The 18,583-nt window shown below is 39.1% G+C and overlaps 1 protein-coding gene across 3 annotated transcripts in view; it reads right to left on the bottom strand.

Moving 5' to 3' along the window:
- Window positions 1-18,583, bottom strand: part of KCNIP4 (potassium voltage-gated channel interacting protein 4) — a 537,043-nt gene that overhangs the window by 91,324 nt on the left and 427,136 nt on the right. The window lies entirely within an intron of this gene.

The raw sequence follows: 18,583 nt of genomic DNA, 5'->3' as shown, positions 1-18,583 counted from the left end.
TATTGTAACTGGTATCGTATTCATTTTTCATTACAATTACATTGCATTACAATTCATTTTTGTTATTACCATGGTTACGGCTGTTGTTTATCATCCTTGGCTAATCTCAAGTTTGAACTACTGCAATAGGTTTCAAGCTGCCCTAAGAGCCTCTGCTCTGGTTCCTCTTACTCGGCTCTGTCAGAGGGATGTTTCTAAAACATAAATCTGACATATCTTGTGCTTATTCCCTTAGTGATCTCATCCAGTCTTATGGCGATAAATATGATTTAGATATCAAGGTTACCAATATTTCTTTTTCAGCCTAGATCTCTCCCCTTAAACTCTAAACACACACACACACACACACACACACACACACACACACATACTTTTGCTATTACTACCTATGGCATAAGTAGGCATGGATGTCTACGAGGCATCCTAAATCCCCAAACAAGGAAACAGGGGGGGTTCCTGACCTTCTCCAAATATGGCCCTCCTTCAATCTTTCTGAATGTCAACGCATTCTTCTGATTGCTTAGACAAAAGGGTCAGAGTTATCTACAAATAGGAACCGAGATACAGAGAGCTCAGTGACATCTACAAATAAGTAAATAGCAGAATCAGGATGGGAACCCAGGTAGTCTGACTCCAGAGTCTACACTCCTTACCTGTGCTGTACTACCTTATTAACCCCTTTTCATGTAATCTTGAACTTCATATGGCATCTGCATAACAAATATCCACTGTTTACCTCAGAGGTGGCTTGCTAAATCAAATCAGAACTATAAATTCTGGTTCTACCTAGTTGACAGACAAAAGAGCTGAAAATTCTACTTGTTTAGGACCAAGATTTTTTTCTTAATTATTTGCACTCTATTTTTTCAGACATTCTGTGTGTTCTTATTGGGATACTAGGCTGGGATTTTGAGATGGAAAATCAGATGTGTCTTTTATAATTCTGTTTCAGCTACTAATTAGCTGTATAACCTTGGGAAGTTTCTAAAGCTCTGGATATTATGCTCACTCTGCCAAAAATTGCTATGCATGCAGTAGATGGTCCAAGCTCTACAGTAATAATGTAGTTAAAAAAATAACTCAAGTTACAAGGTCCCTTCACTGCTTGAGGGCAAGAATCACATCTATTTGCTTACTATTGGTTTCTCAAGTGTTTATTGCAATTCTACCTTCTGCAGAAACTCAACAAATTTGTGCAAATGACTGGTTGAATTCATGATATGGTATGTAGTATGGACAAGATGCCTGAGAATTCCAGAGGCAGTTCCAGAACTGAAAGGCAGAAGACAAGCCTGAAGGCAAAGAAGCAGATATTTTATTATTTCATTGACTCTTTCATTGATTATTTGACTTCAGGACAAATAACCATCACATAGGTCACATCTCCTGATTTGTCTCTGCAAAACTTGGAGACGGTGGGATTGGTTTTCTCAAAGGTACGTTAACAGAGACCTGGCTGTATAATTTACCTTCACCACAATACCCAGAGCGTGCACGTGGAAAATTTTTTTTTCTGTTGGATGTATTCATGGAAGGGCTTACGAACTCAGCATCAGTATCTATTGCATATCAACATCTCCACTTACAAATTATTTCTTTTAGACGTCTCACCAATATAAGAATAACTACTGTATTCTAGAATAGATAATATCGTTCCCATTTACAAATAAGGAAGGTGAGATTCAGGGAGGTTTCTCAGGGTAAAATGACTAAGTATCAAAGCTAGGATTTCAGTACAGGGTTGGATGTCTCTTAATTCCTCATCTTTGCACTGACTCATGGATCCTCCTTACCTCTCCAGTACTAGTGATGAAGGAAAGAGGGCAGTTCAGGGAACTGCTAGAGATCGGCTCTCTTAAACTTCACATTTATCCAACTCTAGCAGCAAGTGCTATGATCAACTGAAGAATATTCTAGTCACATAAAACACTAATTAATTAGGGAAAATTGGTAATTACTGTATGCTCCCATTCTGTTTTCAATAAATGTAATCTAACAAATAAGTAGCATTTATTAATGAGAATAGATAATACAAAGTGTGTTCACTAATAGGCTTGCCTTCCATTAGGGAATTAATACGGGGTTTTATTTGGAGTTCCAGAAGAAACCAAGTAGGCATCACTAGCATTTGCTTCATTGTGCAGATTACATGGTGCCTTGATTCTGTTGATGACAAGCAATAAAATACTCAGTTGTATACGGTGCATTAAAATGTGTTTAATCTACTATTAGTTCCGTGAAAAATTATATTTCTCACCCCACTTCTGATCATCATGGATGACATATGGGGACTATGAATCCTAAAATAATTACAGACCACAAGCTTTAGCAGTAAATCACAAAGCAACTTAATCATATCTTTTCCCGGAATTTATTTAAATAATGTTTAATGTCTTTCTTTCTTTCTTTCTTTCTTTCTTTCTTTCTTTCTTTCTTTCTTCTTTTTTTTCCATGAAGAGCTCTCCATTGGACTACATTTCTGGTAAGAAGATACAACTTGGATTTTAACTGCAGGAATTATGCTATCTATTTTCTGGGTGAAATATTTTTTGTTCCTCCTTTGTCTAGACCTTTCAACAAATAATTTTTATGTCTCTTTATGAAACAAGAAGGGCTACAATGATTTAGAAAGCAAGCTAGACAAAATAACCAGATAACGGTTTATAGATATAGTGATGTAAATAGGAACTATGCTCAAGGACCTGAAAAGAATTTTTAAAAAAAATAAGAAACAGTATCATTGACCCATTTATGCAAAACCAGCGCAATAAATAAATAAATAAATAAATAAATATTTTAAAAAGGGAGGGAATACTTGGCCTCTGAAAAGTTAAGGACTAAATATGATACCAAGTTGCAGTAAGTCTCTTGACGTACATTTTTGAAAATTAAATTTTCTCCTTTCTCAATGTTGTGGAATCCATGATGTCGTATTGTATGTGTGTCTTATGCAAATTTCAGAATTTTTTGGTGATCAATAGGTGATATATTAGAAATGAAAATAGAAACTAGGTTGTACACTAGACTACTTACAGTAGTTTAAAATTCACGTTGGCAAAAAATGATTTTTTTAATTTCCTTGTTGGCTTACTTGGATGCTTAAAAAAAAAGTTCCACCAGGATGAAGGAGTTGGTAGGTGATATTTTAGCTCAGTCTAGATTCTGTCAACCAAGGATTTTTGAACAATAGAAGGAAGGGGTTTAAGAAGACCATGAATTAATCTTCCTTTGCTGTTCCTCTGTGGTTTTAAAGGCACTCTTCCTTGTATTATTTATAGATTAGAGTGTTTAAAGTTTTGTGCATGGTGAGTAGAGGCTTCTATGGCAAAATGGAACTGGAAAAAAACAAAACAAAACAAAACTGTTTGAGTCCTAGTACTGTCAACAAGTAGCTTGTCATTCTGGGAGAGTCTTAGAAATAAATGTACTGCCCCTTATTTCCTCTTCCACAAAATGTCAATATTTCTCTTGATTTGGCTTTACGGTGATATGAACCAATGTATGTGAAAGCATTTTATGATAATGTATAGTACATACTATACTTCAAGCTTCATTAACATATTAATAATATACTACATGTGATGACATGGTTCTTTTTATTTTTTAATAGCTCAGTGATGATTCTCAAAACCTTTAAGGGTCCTAACTGCCCCCTGCTGTTCTGCAGTTTTGCCTTTCCAATCCTGCAGTTTGCCGTAAGTTATTAACTCTAATACATTTCTGTCCATTTCTCTAACATGATCTTTGGTACCATGTAAATTGGTCACTTATGCAAAATAACTTATATGGTAGTTAACCAAATTGGCTCAAATACTGACTCTTTTCTTGAATTGCTAGCCTCTTATCCCACTCACTTACAATGAGGCAAATAAGCTCAAAAACACTGCTTTTAAAGGGTTTCTTAGGGCTTTGCCGTCAAATTTTTAGACTCATTTTTACTTCAGTAATTCCGTTAGTAATGTTTATTTTGTAATTAGTTTGGAAAGCACTTGAAAACAGAACCATCATTTCCTTATTCTTTGTATATTCTCGTTCCAGGTTTTTTTTTTTTTTTTTTTTTTTTTTTTTTTTTTTTGCAGACAAGCAGAGCCAGAGAAACACCCCAAAACAAGGTATTTGGTAAAAGGTGTGTGTGGGGGGGCAGTCCTGCTAAGGACTGCAGGTCCCGGAATCCCAGAATACCTGGAAGATAGCTGGTGGGGGATCCAGAGTCTAGACCCCCACAGAGTGTTCACAAAAGGATGGAAAAGAACTCAGGACAAAGAAACAAGAGGGAGACCAGAGATATCATATCATGGGAAGCAGGTCCTAAAGGAAGAATTAGCCACCAGGAATTCCCTGTAGGTAGGGTCTGACTCTCCCAGCACATAGGCTCCGCCTCCAGATTGCCCCCTGCAGGTGTTACAGTTTGGTTACTTCTCTGAAAAGAACTTGTGTTTTGTAAAGTGAAAGAAGCCCAGCATGGGGCAAAGCAGATATCCAGGAATGTTAGACATAGATGTAGCTCTCTTTCAATATTGTGCCCTTCACCATTGGTTTACCTCTGTTTACCTGGAGCTTTCCAGACCCTGCTCTCTTGCAAGGCCTGGGTGCTCCTGTTTTCACTCTGTGCTAAGATGCCCTAGATCTTTCCAAGCACTTCTCTTTCTTTTCCTGTCAATCAGGCTAGGTTTCTGCTGCCCATCAAAAAGCTCTAAAGATACAGGTATTTCTCTGACCTTATCTCTACATCTCAGACACCACAATTTTTAGTCCAATTCACCATCACATTTTGGCCAGACTACTGTAATAACTTCCTTACTACTTTCTTCTTCATTGTTCTTCCCTCCGACCAAACCCATTACCTGCCAAACAGAATTTTTAAACAATATAGGTCATAGCACTCCCCTACTTAAACCATGAGTGGCTTCCTACTACACAGAATCAAGTCTAACTCTGTGTGACCTGCTGCATTGCCCACCTCCATGTCCTCCTGGACGGTCTCATCTGACATCCCTTCTCCTTCAACCACAGCCACAAAAACCTTCACTACTTCCCTTGATGTTATAAACCCTTTGTGCATTAGGGCTTTTGCACTTGCTGTTATCTTCCACTGGGGATAACTTTCTCCTTGCTCATGAAGAGTGGTTCTCTCTTTAGGTCTGGCATAAAAAGCCTTGACTTAAGGAAAGCCTTCTGTATCAGTCAGGATTCTATGGAGAAACAGAACCAAGAGAGGGAAAAAGAAAGAGAGGAGAGAGAGAGAGGAAGAGAGAGACAGAGAGGAGAAAAAAGGAAGTGGGGGAAGGGAGAGGGAGGGAGAGAGAGATGGAGACAGACAAGGAGAGGGAAGGAGGGAAAGGAGAGGGGGGAGAGACAGAGGAGGTAGGGAGGCAGAGAGGGAGGGAGAGAGGAATCAGCAAGCGATGTTAAGGAATTGGCACAGGATTGTGGGCACTGGGAAATCTGAAATCTGTAGGGCAGACTGGCAAGCTGGAAACTCAGGCAGGATTTCTATGTCACAATATTGAGGCAGAATTCCTTCTTTTCTGGGAAACCTCAGCTTTCATTTTTAAGGCATTCAACTGATTGGATGATGCAGACCAGGTTATCAAGGGTAATCTTTACCTAAGGTCAACTGAATGTAGATGTTAATCACATCTACAAAATTCCTTCACAGCAACATCTAGACTTCTGTTGGTCCAAACAACTGGGTACCAAAGCCTAACCCAGTCAACAAATAGAATCTAACCATCATACCTTCTAGGTCCCCTGTGCCCACATGAGTGTCTCTCACAGAATCCTGTTCTATTTTTTCCCTCGAATGTACCACAATTTGCACTTAATTTGTTTCTTGCTTATTAATTTCACACTTCCTGCACTAGACTCCAGTGTTTATGAATTGAGGACAATTCTCTTTTACTCATTAATATATATCCAGTACTAGCAAAGTACCTGGAGTACAGTAAGTACTCAGTAAATGAGAGATGTTCTATATGTTTGTGGAAAGGATTAGCAACCAGGAAGAGCTTGAGATGACAAGTTGTGACTCAAACTCCTAAAATTCTGTGGGAGTTGAAATGTCACATATTAGGCATAATTCATTAAAATGTGCATAGATAAAAAGCATTACAGATCCTAGCTAATTTCCTTTGACACATTTCTTTGAATTTCCCTCCAATTAGGGATGTGTGGGTGGCTCATTAGGTTGAGTGGTCATGATCAGTCATGAGAATCTGGTCATGACCAGGTTTCGGCTCAGGTCACGATCCCAGGGTCATGGGATCTAGCTCAGTGTCAGGCTTTGCACTGAGTGTGGAGCCTGCTTAAGATTCTCTCTCCCTCTGCCCCTCCCCCATTTGCATTCTCTCTCTCTCTCTCTCTCTCTCTCTCTCCCTCTCTCTATAATATATAAAATGAAAAAAAATTAAAAATGAATTTCCCTCCAATTAAATTAATCAACACAGATTTAAGAGTCTAACATACTCAAGAGCCTAACATACTCAACTCAAATGTAGCACTGAAAAGACTTCCAAAGTTTTCATAATTTATTTTATATTAATGAGGACTTGAATGCCTGCCAGGATCACTAGAATAATTGCCAGTTAGGCTTGTATTAATGAACACATTTAAGTGGGAACTGTAAAAAAAAATGGAAAATGATCTGACTTTATGAGGTAGGGTCACTGCCAGCCGCTTGCAGTGATGAATGGTACCCAGATTTGGTTTTACTATTAGCCCCAAAACGTCCAAAGTTGCACAGCAGGCTCTTTGAAGAGCACATAGTGAATTTGAAAAATTATTTACTAGACTTCCGGTGACACATTTGTGTGAACAAGTTAGTTCTTCCAAAAAGAGTGAGAAAGAGTAATGCTGTTAAAAGTTGATGCACACAGAAGTCTTACCACCTCCCACTGCTTGGGTTCTGTGCTGTGAAGACTGGGTTCTTTGCACAAAGAAACGTATCAGCAACTTCCTTGGATGAAACTGCTTATAAACTTGTTATGGAGTCAATGCTGATGTACAGTGCCGAGGAAGTAGGAAACCTCAAAGCATTCAGAAGACAGAGATTTATTATTATTATTATTTTAAAAATCTTGATCCTTCAACGGATATAGGAGGTTGAATATCTATCAGTCGACACACTGCTCTCAGACCGAGAAATTTGTCTTAGAAGGATTAGCTGAACTAACTTCAGAAACCTTTAGGATATTCTCTAGAAAATTTCAGTGGAAGGAGGTTTTATTGACTTTGGCAGAGTGCTAGCTGTTCCAATTTTTTTTTCTCCTTCTACATATACACACTGCTGTCCAGCGAGAGACTACATTTCCTAACCTCCCCTGGAGCTGGGTGGTTCATGAGACCAATGAGTCCATGGGATGTAAGCGGAAGTGGTATGTATAACTTTTGTGTTACCTCTAAGCTGAGACAAGTCACCTCTGGTTTATGGCTCTTTCACCTTCCCTCAGGACACGGGCATGAGGGAGTGACCTGATTAACACAATGCAGATGGGGACAGCAGCCAAGCAAAGGGATAGTGTGGGGCAGTGTGTGGGAAGAAACCTGCATCTCTGAATGCACTGATGGAACCTAACCTCCCCATCACTCTGGACCCACTCGCCTGTGACTTGAAAGAAAAAATTTGATCTTACTTACAGGATTGTTGTGTTTAAATGGCTAAAAATCTCAAAGATTTTAGAAATGTTTCTAGTGAATTTTTGCTTTATATAAGGGTTGCTTTTATGTAAGTTGTTTTTAAAAATTATCTACATCTCTACACTGCCTTTTGTGTTCAAAACATCACAAATTATGTTATCTTTTTTGATTTCCACAAAATCCCAGCGAGGAACTTATTACAAGAAATACTGTATCGGTTGCTCCAAGAATTCAAAGGACAGAGTAAAATGAAACCAAAATAGAAGTGCACTATTTCCAAATTTGTCCTCAGGCTAGGGTGTGGGGCAAAGACATTTTAAGAGCTTCCAGACAGTAATAGCATTCAGAGAAGCAGCATGAAGACAATGTTATTAATGATGATAATGATGATAGGAATAATAATAATGATAGGTACATTTTGAGTGTTATCATAAGACAGGTTCTGTGCTCTGTGCTTCACATTCATGATCTTTGCAAATCATCTGTGAGATGCGATTTCTCCAATTTTGCAGATTAGATAAGTGTAGCCCAGAGATACCAAGGATCTTGCCCAACACTAGCCAGAACTGGAATCCAATTACATTATCATATTTACTCCAAAATGTGTACACTTTTGTATAGAAGTGAGTTATCGCAGGACTGAGACTGTTGGACTTAGAAAGGTCTACATGCAGGGCACCTGGGTGGTTCAGTCAGTAAGTGTTTGACTTTAGTTCAGGTCATGATCTCACTGTTCGTGGGTTTGAGCCCTACGTCAGGCTCTGTGCTGACATCTCAGAGTCTGGAGCCCGCTTCCGATTCTGTGTCTCCCTCTCTCTCTGCCCCTCCCCTGCTCACGCTCTGTCTCTCTCTCTCTCAAAATGAATAAACATTTAAAAAATTAAAAAATAAAGTCTACTTGCAAGGTTGACCCTTAACTGGTCTACTAGTCTGCTAGGAACACTATCACGAAATACCACAGACAGGTGGTTTAAACAACAAGAATTTATTTTCTTACAGGTCTGGAGCCTGGCGGTCCAAGATCAAGGTGCTCACAGAGTTGGCTTCTCCTGAGGCTTCCCTTATTTGGTTTGTAGCTGACTGTCTTCTTGCTGTGTCCTCACATGGCCTTTCCTCTGTGCTCTGTATCCTTGGTGTGTCTTCCTCTTCTTATAAGAACATCAGTCCTATGGGACTAGTGCCTCATCCTTATGACCTCATTTAACTTGAATTTAAAGGTCCTACCACCAAATACACTCACATTGAGGTTGCTGCCATGGCATATAAATTTTAGAGACATATAATTTAGTCTATAACAGCTGGAATCTGGGAAATTGGAGTTTGGGACAGTTTCCACCCTGGTAAGAATTGCTCACTGTGTCTACACTGTTTGTGCAAACAATATGGTTTATTTTGAACATCTGTTTTGCTTCTGGAGGTCTAGAATTTCAGTATATGTTAGACAGAGGGTGTCTATATGACCAACCCCAATAAAAGCCTTGGAGATTGAGTACCTAATGACTTTCCCTGGTAAACAGCATTTCACCCATGTTGTCACTACTGATTGCTAAGAACATTGAACACATTCTGTGTGATTCACTAGGAAAGCACTCTTGGAAGTTCACATCTGGTTTCTTCCAAGAACGATCCCATGCACCTTTTTTCCTTTGTTGATATTGTTTTGTATACTTTTGCCATAATAGATGGTAGCATTAAATATGACTACATACTGTATCCTGTGAGTCCTCCTAGCAAATCTTTGAGCTTGGGGGTGATCTTGGGAGACTCTAACATAACTTTTTCCCATTCCATTCTCTAATTAGGAGGAAATTTAATTTTACTATCTTCCTAAATACATATTTCCTAGCCTCTCTTGAAGATGGGTGGAGACATATAACTGAGTTTTGACCTGTGGAATATGAGCAGAAGGAATGTCTGCCACTCCAAGACAGCTCCAACATGTTCCAGGTATTCTTTGCTTTCTGTCATTTCTCTTGACCAAGGACCAGACACAGTTGGCCAATGGAGGGTGCTGAGGCCATAGAAATTTGTGGAATCACTAGGTGGAAGGAGTATCCTCAATGAACAGGTGAAGCAGAGCCCTCAACTTGAACACAACTTTTAATGACCCATCTGGAATTGGGAGACGAGAGCGGAACAAATTTCTGTTGGATTAACCCCCTGAAATAATGGGCTGTGTGTTATAGCAGTGAAACTACTCTAATATATATGGAAATTTAATATCTTTTAATTTTTGAACTATGTTGTTAAGATGAGAAGGATTCTTGAGCTACAGAGATTATATTATTCACTTGATAGTATATTTGATGAACACTATAAGACATGAGAATCTACTGGATGAAAACTATGGACACACTTGTAATAGAACTAGTAGTTCTTTGTTACCATATGAGACTGCCCTTAACATTTGTGAGGAGCACTTGATAAACCCAGTAAGTGTGTCGAGCTATTTTTATAGGTCTTTTATAAGAAAAGTCATGCTCTTTCACTTTCCTTATCATTGGATTTTTTTTTCCCCAAGAGCAAATCAATAAACAGCTCTTCAATCTTACTAGGTAGATGTGGAGGGAACTAAAAAGAAAATGAGAGAAGATAAAATTTTTATCTGGGATGAATCCCTGCACTTTTTGATTGAGATCACTCATTCATAAACATTTATTGATTATATGTTATTTACAAGGGATAGTCTGAAGAGTGAAAGATATGGAGATAAAGAAAATACAGTATCCACCCTCAGGGAGCCTATAGAATAGGGTAGGGATCCTTACGTCAGTACAATGGTAAGGAGCACTTAAAAGAGGGTCTCCAAATCCACCCTACAAGGGTGTCAAATAAAGTTTTCCCATATACAATCCTTTTGAACCATAAACTTGTGAGTTAATTTGAGTCCTCGATTCTTCTCACTTTTTCAATCCAAACCATCAAAATGTCCAATCAGTTTAGCTTCCACCATATTCCATATTTTGCCACCATCCTGGTCTAAGCAATACTTCTTTCCTTATTCTCCTGAAACTTCTTTCTCAAGGAGCTCCCTGTTTTACATTGGCTCCCTGCACTCCATTCTCTCAGAATAGCCTGCCAGAATCATCTGTTAAAAATAATTACTATATATTATATTTGACCCTTTTAAAACCAGTAGTTTCTCAATATCTTTAGGAATAGTAAAATAAATTGATATTTTAGGTTCCATACACTCTTGCCTCACTCCTGCCTCAGGATTTGTGGTTAATCTCTCTGCCTGGAATGTCCTTCATGTGGCTGTGTCCTTCTTGACATTCTAGACTCAATTAAATGCCATCTCCTCAGGGAACTCTTCTTTAACCACCCCATCAAAAAAGCTCTCTGTTATGCCTTTCTATATTTCCTCACAGTTCTGATCACACCAGGAATTTCCTTAACTGTTTGCTTATTTTCTTCTTACTCCCCTTAACCACCTCCCTCCAACTCCCACTGGAATGTAAGCTCCAAGAGAACTTACCCATCTTTTTAGTCAATATATCCTAATTACCTAGTTGAGTGGTGGGCTCATATTCAGCACTCACAGAATGAATGATGGAAGAACTTACGTAGAGAAAATATCTAAGCCAAGATGTGGAGAAGGTATAAGAGTTTGTCTCATGAAAGGTAAGGGAGTCATGAAGAATAGCATTCCCTCCAGGAGGAAAAATGAAGGTCAAGACTCCTCAGAGGGAATCACATCAACTGCAGGCAGTTCTTTATGACCTGAGCAGAGTGAGTAAGAGATAGTGAGAGACAAGACTGGAAAAGTAAGCAAAGGCTACTTGGGTCACTGTAGTACAGACAGAATCTAACTCAGGGTTGGACTTATAGTAGATACTCAACAAATATATGTTGGATGAGTGCATAAGACACTTGAGTCTATCTCCTAATGGTAATGGACAGACATTAATTGGTTGTAAGTAGGAATCAACAAGATCTTTAGAAAGATGCCTTCAGTGACACTGTGAAGACTGTTTCAGAGGAATCAGACTGGACTCCAGGAGACTGGGAGCTCATTATGGCAATGCAGATGAGAAATAACAGAGAGACATGGGCTGTGTGTAGGAAAAGGAAGGGGTAGACTAAAAAATTGACTGAACTTGGAGATTAATTAGATGCAACAGGTTCTGAGGAAAGAATCCAGAAAGATATCTGAGTTTCTAGGTGACTAGATACATGGAAAGGTAACACTTATTGAGAAAATACAGGTTTTCTCAACAAACAAGAGTTAAATACCCTGCATATATATTTAATGAATATATCCTGAATATTCATTTAATGAATGTAAAAGGTATTTTATTTTATTATTTTTTTAATTTAAAAAAAATTAATGTTTATTTATTTTTGAGAGAGAGAGAGAGAGACAGAGCACAAGCAGGGAAGGGGCAGAGAGAGAATGAGACCCAGAATCCAAAGCAGGCTCCAGGCTCTGAGCTTTCAGCACAGAGCCTGTCGCGGGGCTCAAACCTATGAACTATAAGATCATGACCTGAGCCGAAGTCGGATGCTTAACCAACTGAGCCATCCAGGCACTCCAAAGTTAGGCATTATATGGGTGATGCAAACTGACTTTAATCTGTTACCAGGATCTAGGACTTTCATACTAAAATCAGATACTGAGTGATACAACAGGCCAGACACTTGGCATTAGGAGTAGAGTATATCAAAATGAATTAGGCTCAGGACACGGTTTTTAGGAAACTCATAGGTTGAACAGAAATAAGGTCCTTTGTCCACTTTCATTTCTCTCTCCTTTTTTGGGGGGTGGAGGTGGGGAGAGGGACAGCTGTGGGTACTGGTGTGGTGAAGGGTTGGTTCAGCCCTTAAAATGGCAAATCCCTGGACAGGGATAAGGTAGAAGGGCAGTGCCCAAACTGCTGCCTCCCCTATGGGACTCCCCAGGCAAACAAAGAGGAGGCTGAGAACTGGTGTGCTGATCCACTAGACCATCTGCCAGGTCAGGCTGAAAGTGTCCCTGAACAGGGACCTCCTGACCAACATGGATATAATGGTTGCTTGAAAATAAATATTCACAATTGCTCATTGTTAAGTAAAAATAATCTGTAGGATACAGGTATTGTCAAAACCATTTGTGTCAAAAGAATCCTTATGCAAACAATGAAATGCGTGCACATAAAAATATGTCAAGGAATAAAGAAGAAAGCTAAGTGTACTTCTCTCCAACAAGGTGGAATTGACTGTAGATGAGACACGTACATATTTCAATTTACGTCCCTCACATGGTTTCAAAAGTTTAGCATGACACTTAATTAGTTTCAAGAAAACAAAACAAAACAAACAAAAACAAATAAAGCAAGAAGCATCCAAATGTCACAGAATATATTTAATATAAACTCTTGTGTAAGGTAATGTACTTCAAGATGACATCTCGGGATGTTCATTTTGATTTTAGTTACTTTTGTACTTAGTGGGATGAGTAGGAAAGAGCTGAAGGGCTCTAATACCTATTGAGCACACTGTCAATGAAAGAAATTATGCAAAATATTTTTCATCATCTTCTCATTTGCGTGGGTATTAATAGCCTGAATCCTGGAAGAAGAATTTGATGTTCAGAGAAGCTAAACTACCTGCCCAATGTAGAAAATGTCAGTTGAAAGGTTTGAGTCCAGTAAAGCACTTGTACCATGCCAGTCTTTGGAAGTCAGAAGGGCAGCCATGTTTATCTGCTGAGACCGGTAAACAAACTTCTCAGAAAGCCTTGCTTCCTGGAAGTCTGACAGAAAATTCTGCTAGGGCAAAGAAAAATAACATTTTAACTCTGTTCTTATACCTTGATTCTAAAGGACATGAGTAATACTTTGCACTTAAGGAAGATCTTTTATCTGAGTCTTTCAAGAGCAGAACAAAACCAATTATTACCCACCCCCCTTCATGATTGGAAGAAAAGATCTTAATCCCTAATTTGCTGACAGGGAGACAGAAGCTGCCAGGGATGAAGTGATTTACTGAAGGTTACACAATCAGTCTGTGAAGCCTCAAGAATAACTCCAAAGGCTCGTAACAAAAGAGCAATTGCCTTATGCAATTAGCAGCTTATTTCTCTATCCTAAACACCATATCCCGCTCTTTTTCAAGCATGTGCTAAACTCCTCCTGCCTCCCTTTCCACCATAAGTGGGATCAGGGCTTTTTATATAAAGGTACTTTGTAAAAAATGTAGACCCCTATAATTTCATCCTCAGTTCTCTTCATCTATTTTTAAAGATGCAATGAGTTCTCAAAGTCTTCAAGTGGTGTAGGAAAAAAACCCGTCAAAACACATTTATCTCCTGCTGGTTCCTTTGGCCACAACATCAAACTTCTTGCAGAAATCAAGGAAAAGTTTGGTGCCACTACTGGTAAAATCCCCAAGGAGGTGTCAGGATTTTAGGTACAACACCGAGGTTGGGGATTAATCATGCTTGAGATGTGACTTCAGATTTAATCAGCTGCTTCAGCTGCTGGCTCCTGGGGTTGCTGTCTCCTCAGGAACACTGCTGTGATAGACACACTCTATGGTGACTCTTAGTAAGTCACATTCTTTTTAATCTCCTTGTCTTGAGTGCTGGAATATACAAAAGTGGTGGAATAAGATGTCCTGCCCATGACTATGTTGTATCATATAAGACTCTGCTTTAGCAGACTAGAGAGACTCTCTGTTGCTGACTTTGAAGAAGTGAGCTGCCATGTTTTGAGCCAGTCTGCAAGAAGGCCATCAGCAAGGGATCAGAGGCAGCCGCCAGGAGATGAATGGTGAGTGGCTCCAGGATGACATCCAGCAGGAGAGTGGGGCTCTCAAAAATACAATCACAGGGAGATGAATTTGGCCAACAACTATGTGTGCTGGGAAGAGGATTGAGGATCCAGAAAGAAGCGTTGCCTAATCAACACCTTGGTTGCAGCTTTGTGAGACTCTAAACGTAGAATCCAGTTAAGTTGCTTCTGGACTCCTTACCCTCAAAACTGTGAGATGATGAATGCACGTTTTTTAAGTCAGTAAATATGTGGTAATTTGTTACATACAATAAAAAACTAATACAAACATCCTTCATTTTTAGGTAGAAAGGAAATTAGCATTTTTAGGGAAAAAAGACATTAACAAGAATTAAAGTGATACCTTAAAGATATATTTGAATCTAATGGATACATTGATCTATTATAGTTCAAAGTAGTAAAAGAAAAAGAAGCAGGAAATGATGTGGGGCAGGAAAGACCCAGGTGTCCAAAGCATTATGTCTAACTTCTTGTAATTCTCACCCCGTGCCTTGAACAATGGGAAGAATATGCTGTAAGTTATTAATTAATGAAAGTAAATATCAAAGAGGCATAGCCATATTAAAACTTAATGCCCCAAAAGACCATTCATGATCACTTAAAACTGAACTGAAGTTATGCTTGCTTTTGAAAGAGAACAGCAAATCAAGTTTATGAATCATGTATCTAGATACTCCTATGATCTGCTGAGTCAGTGGTTATCAAATGTGGTTTTATGTTAGTTATATATTAAATGGGATTTTTTTTTAAATTAAGAAGTTTAGAAAAAATTACTGAGTATTACCTCAGATTTAACTGAGTCAGAATAATCAGAGGCAAGACCTGTTACCTACCTACACATACATCCCATCAAGGGGTGGAAACCCACCAAGGACATCATAAGGTTCCAATGTAGCTAGTCTAACCATTGTTATTTGGCATTATAGGACTCATCACAACTAGGTCACATCACAGAAGCACCTCATGACGAGGAGCTTCTAGTTCCTTGTTTCTGAATCTTGGCTGCACATTATAATTACCTGGGGAGCTTTATAAATCCTGATGCTCAAGCTTCTTCCCAGAGCAATTATATCAGAATCACCAAGCATGGTACCAAACTATTTGTAATTTTTAAAGGTCCTGGCATGATTTCAACTTTCAGTTAAGTTTGAAGATGCTGAATGGAGAGAATACCTTGTATCTTTCAGCATCCTTTCTAATACATAGTTATGTAGCTCAAAACCCAAAACACTGTGGGGGAGTATGTAGGCCAACCATGACTGCCCCACTTTGATGGAACACAAAACTGAGGTTGACTATTTGAAGACATATTATAATACTTATTTTTTATTGAACTTCATTTTTATTATCTGAATTTCTCAAAAACAGATAATTTAAAAAAAAGCCAAAATGAAACAAACCTCAGGCAATGCACATATTGTTATCCCAATTTGTAGAGATAAGGGACACAGGCCACCGATTCAGAGGGAGCTGCCTAAACAAGTAAGATATGGACCTGAGTCTGAGTGACCCCAAAGCTTATGATAGCTTCACAGTGATTCTTAAAGTGTGGTCCCCAAACCAGCAGCATTACATCACCTGGGAAATATGGGAAATACAAATTCTTCAACCCAATCTCAGACCTACTAAATCAGAAACTTTGAGGCTGGGGCTCAGCAATCTGTGTTTTAGAAAACCTTTATTTGATTGCAAGGCACTCAAAAGGCTGAAAAACACTGTACTACATTCTCCATTTCTATCAGCTGCTTAGATTTGAGACTCAGTTCAGCAGGTGGTAAGAGAACTAAAAATGCAGGGGTGATTGAGTGGGTAAGACAGAGTGACAGGCTGAGAAATTTTCTCTTACTATCTTTCCTTCCTCCCATTCCCAATTTTTAGTAACAGTCTATGTTGGGGGGTGCCTGGGTGGCTCAGTTGGTTAAGCATCTGACTTCGGCTCAGCGCATGATCTCGCGGTTCACAAGTTTGAGACCCATATCAGGCTCTGTGCTGCCAGCTTAGAGCCTGGAGCCTGCTTTGGATTCTGTGACTCCCTCTCTCTCTGCCCCTGCCCTGCTCATGCTCTGTCTCTCTCTGTCTCTCAAAAAATAAACTTAAAAAAATTAAAAATAAATAAAAATAAATAACCCAATTTGTTCCATGGAAATGATTTTTTGATTTTATGCGCTTAAGATAATTGGTGTTCAGGAAACCAAGAGTAGTCGGTTTGCTTTCTCTGATGCTAAGCTGGTTCAGATTGCTGCCATCCTGTAAAACATGAGTGCCACTTCTCTGCTTTCATGCCTCTCTTGATATATTCCAGGGTATATTTATTAGAGTTGTACATTTGACTAAAGGAAAATAACCAAAATGTAAAGAACAACTGTGTTTTATTTATCAGAGACATCAATTAATATTTTCTGAGCAAATCGTGGAATCCTTTTTTGTAAAGGAGTATGTGAATATGCTTTGGGCACATTCAGGTCCAATGGAAATTTCTCATGGGGCAAAATGGTGGGGGGGAGCAGATAACTTGATGAAGAGAGAAGAGAAAAATAGGAAAAGAGGAAGGAAAGGGGAGAAGTGAAATAAAGGAAATAAAGTGAAATAACAAGGAGAAGAAACAAAGGAGGTAGGAAGGAGTGAACACAGGAAAAAGAAATAGAGCAAAGATCAGAAGGGTGGGAAATGGGGAAAGAAAACGTGTTTGGAAAAGGAGGAGAGGAGAAGAGGAAGAAAAGAAGATGAGTAGGCAAAAACAAAAATAAAAGAGAGCAATAAAAATAAAATAAAAAACAAAAATAAAAGACTGCAGACGTCAGAGCCTGGACAATTTCTGTGAAGTGCCACTTGGAGAAGACCAACCCGCAGAGACGCTGCCTCTGGAGGTTAACGATGGCAGTAATCATGATTTCAATTTGCAACAAACGGGATGAAAGGCAGCCTGACCCCAAATGGAGAGACCTACAGTCACAGCAGTGGAGTGATAACGTAGCAGGGATTCTGAGGGGTTGGATTAAGTTTTCCTTTATTTGACAACCATTCTGTATCTGATTGCTGTGGCCAGTAGTCTTCGCAGCTGCTTTTTGTGTTTGCTCTCTCTGCAAACTGTGCAGCATAAATGTGACTAATAATTCTCTAGCCTCATTTTCAAAGCCACTTTCTCCTTATGCATGTTGATTTACATGTGTCATCTTGAGAGACTGCACATCAAGATTCTTTTAGTGTGAGTCCCGTCTGTGTGGAGCAAGTGCCTACCTCCATGACATCTCCCCCCTTCCCACTCAGCCTACCCCCACAAAAGCCTGGGTGTTAGCAGAGAACCAGGCTTCAGATTAGTAATGGGGAGACAGAGATTTAGAATGCCCAGGCAAGGAGAGTAGTGAGGAGCAGAAATGGGGTGGACAGAGACCCCGTGGAGTCAGAGAGATGCTGGAAGTATGTGTGCAATATGCATGATGGCACCCTATAAAAATATTCTGAAAAGTCGACCAGTGTTACCAATTCCCTGGGGAAATTTTTGTGTAGATACCATAGAAGAGGTGGAGTTTCTCATCTGGTCTGCATGAGGATGGACAGAGGTAGCAACTGAGGAGGTCAGATTGGAAGAGGATGGAATTAGCAGAACTCTTTGGACACTATAGAGTCCACAGGCCATGTAACGGTGCTGTTAGGGGGAAGACTTGAGGAAGCATCAATGTAATTTAATTTGGATCTCAAAGGGTACCTGTAGCTACTATGGTTTATATATGTGTAAGTACATAATACATGTCGGTCTATGTATGCCATTTGATATACAACAATTTGATACTTTTAAGGATGAAATGCTTTCATAAATAAATTCATAAATTCATGGTAAGACTTCTCTCCCTATAGACCATGAGCTTGAGAACAGAAGAATATCTTTTCTGACTTTTGAATAACCTACAGTATCTAGATTAATACTGAACACAACATTCCAAGCATTCAATGAGAGTATGTCCCTGCTCAATTGTCCAGACCATTCATTGTCTCTCACCCTCACCCTCTGGTATGTATGGACTATCACCGCTTTTGAAGATGATTCACTCAGAAAGGAGAATCATGGGTGTACCTGGATCACAAAGAACCAGATGCAGGGATTACCTACAGACACCTGTGGTCTAGAGTCATTGGTAGCATGGTCTTTTAGAAACTTATAGTGACTCTTCTCCAAT

The sequence above is a fragment of the Panthera pardus genome, unplaced genomic scaffold, assembly GCF_024362965.1.
Source record: "Panthera pardus isolate Hobbes unplaced genomic scaffold, ASM2436296v1 HiC_scaffold_13, whole genome shotgun sequence".
NCBI lineage: Eukaryota > Metazoa > Chordata > Mammalia > Carnivora > Felidae > Panthera > Panthera pardus.
Note: the sequence above shows the minus strand (reverse complement) of the source record. Positions and strands in the feature narration are given on the sequence as shown.